At 38.4% G+C, this 2687-nt stretch overlaps 1 long non-coding RNA gene across 1 annotated transcript in view; it reads left to right on the forward strand.

The window, feature by feature from the left end:
- Nucleotides 1-2205, forward strand: part of LOC116697848 (uncharacterized) — a 5244-nt gene extending 3039 nt beyond the window's left edge. Inside the window, exon 3 of the long non-coding RNA XR_004334061.1 lies at nucleotides 2195-2205. This is a non-coding gene — a long non-coding RNA (uncharacterized LOC116697848). The remainder of the gene's footprint in view (nucleotides 1-2194) is intronic.
- The last annotated feature ends 482 nt before the right edge of the window (nucleotides 2206-2687 follow it).

The following is a 2687-nucleotide window of genomic DNA, read 5'->3' on the forward strand; positions in this document are numbered from 1 at the left end:
CAACCCCACCCCACTGCATTACTGCCGACTTTGATATAATGCATGATCAAAACTCCTAGAGCCGCAACTACATCAGACAATTAGCGCCAATTCAACACGCTGCTGATACGCCGAGCAGTCATCTGATAATCAATAATCATTTGCTTCATTTCATTGGTCACTTTAAAGGAGTACTTCCATTTTGTGCTGCTCTATACCACCACTTTACTACATTTCAGAGGAAATGTGTACATGTTTTACCCCATTACATTTATTTGACAACTACACAAAGCATAAGTTGGTATGCCTATATGAACAGCCCAGCATATACAAACATGTGAGTAGTTGATCTCAGCTTGACCAGATACAACATTAGTATGCTTTTAATATGCATTAATCTAATAATCTAATAAAGTAACAACTCTGACAGAGACAATTCTGCTACATATTTTTCTGCACAGTGTGAGAGCTAATTTGCAATTACAATTTTGAATGATAGTGCATTTTCTACATTGTGGTATGAATTTTATTTAAAGCACCCATATTATGCTCATTTTCAGGTTCATAATTGTATTTTGAGGTTGTACCAGAATAGATTTACATGGTTTCATTTTCAAAAAACACCATATTTTTGTTGTAGCGCACATTCAGCAGATCCTTTTTCACCCTGTGTGTTTAGGTCTCTGTTTGAGCTTTAGAGTGAGTGAGACGTAGCATGCTAGTGCTAGCATGCTACATCTCACTCACTCACTCTATTATTATATTATATATATATATATATATATATATATATATATATATATATATCTCAGTTAGCCACCTCGTCTCGGCTAGTTAGAAAGCAGTGCAGATTTTGAACAGCTCACCTGAGGACTGAAGGCAGAGGACATTCAGAAACCTGTGTCTCGTGGCCAGAGTGTCTCAGTGGTAGAGCAGGCACACATGTAATTCGAGGTTTATGCCTCAACGCAGAGGTCCAGGGTTTGAATGCCACCTGTGACGATTTCATGCATGTCTCCCCCCTCTCTCACTTAACTGTCCTGTCAAAAATGAAAGGCAGAAAAGCCCAAAAAAATAATGTGTGCAAAAGGTGGCCTTTTCCTAAGAAACTAAAGGTGGAAGAGCTTGTTGCATGTTCTGTCTGAGGGAACTTTGTAATGACAAAAAAAAGGTCTGACACGTGACAGCAGCAGACACCACACTAGCATTGCCTTTGCCGAAAGCGCTAGCTCTTAGCCATATGCATGCCGGTGCAGGTTTTGCATTTAGGGAATATTTGCCTCAAACCATCCTAAACCATGTTTATATGCCCACATTTCAAGACAAAACTTCCTCAGTCTCAGCCCAGTGTCACCCCTCACTCAATCTGATGACAAACGTGATGTATTTTATTTTTGATACAGAGGCGTAGCTAGCAACCACTGTGCCATCTATGACAAACAATCAAGTCTATCCAACCTCACCTCACACAAGACACATTTCCTGAGAGGTCACATTACTAACAGAGGCCTAGCACACCGTGTTTGCCTGGTTGTTTTCTCCTCCATCATGGCCACATGTAATTATAGGAAATTACATTCCATACAAAACTCCAGCAGTGGTTAAGCAGGTTTAACAATGGAGAAGCATAACATTATAGTTTCACTATGACTTGTCAGATTTTAATTTTAATATTAAGGCAAACAATTACCATTTGTTCTTTATATATATATATATATATATATATATATATATATATATATATATATATATTTCTTATATTTCTTAAACATTAACTAACATAGCAACAGCTGTTTTACACACAATAGCTGCTGTCTCTTCCATCGTGAATACAGACGTGCATTCCTATCATTTTGTGAAAGGCCTCTATTGAAATGATGCATTTGGTCAACTACTCTTAACAAATCAGCTGTCACAAACAGCACCCAGTGAAAACTCTATTTCTGTCTGCTTGCCAAAAAAAGTGAACCATGTTTTTGTTGTTAGTTTCAGTTCATCACAGATTACCTAAAACATCTGGTGTGTCATATTATTCAGAATTTAGTTAGACACTGTCTGGATTACTAAGTAAGCAAACCAGCCAGCAGCCGCACACAAAAGTCCCACGTTTTATATGTATAAACTGCTTTCTACTCATTTATAAAAGTGAATGTGTGTGTGAATATGTTAAAAGCACAACTGACATGATCAGGGCCGCACTGCACTGACAGAAAAGAAACATGTGGGCAGGCCTGTGATAAATTAAGTACGAACCTACGTATTTGGTTTAGCTTTTCAAAAGACATTTTCCAGGATCATCCGGTTATCCGAAATCTACCAAAGGTGATGTCAACAGAAGTCATTTGCATTATGTATTTCATGTATCAATATGAATACCAGATTATGAGCACAGGCTTGAGGCTTTTACAAGCACTTCAGTCGTTAACTGTTATAAACTGTGAAGAGTAAAACCAAGACAACCAGACAAACACCATCACGCAGTTTACCATTTCATATGTCCTAATGCAAGCAGATTAACTGACCCGCTCTTAATGCAAAGCCAACACCTATGCTAGTAACAAACAACAAACTCATCTTTAAAAACTCATTCAGCGGCCACCGCGGGCATATTATTAATATTAGTGTTTTATCTTACCTTGGGTGGCTTGTGTGGAGAAGCTGCCACATCACAGGGCGCAGGCGGCGTGGCTTGGAGTTGAATACCGAGA

Source organism: Etheostoma spectabile, chromosome 2 (assembly GCF_008692095.1).
Source record: "Etheostoma spectabile isolate EspeVRDwgs_2016 chromosome 2, UIUC_Espe_1.0, whole genome shotgun sequence".
Classification (NCBI taxonomy): domain Eukaryota; kingdom Metazoa; phylum Chordata; class Actinopteri; order Perciformes; family Percidae; genus Etheostoma; species Etheostoma spectabile.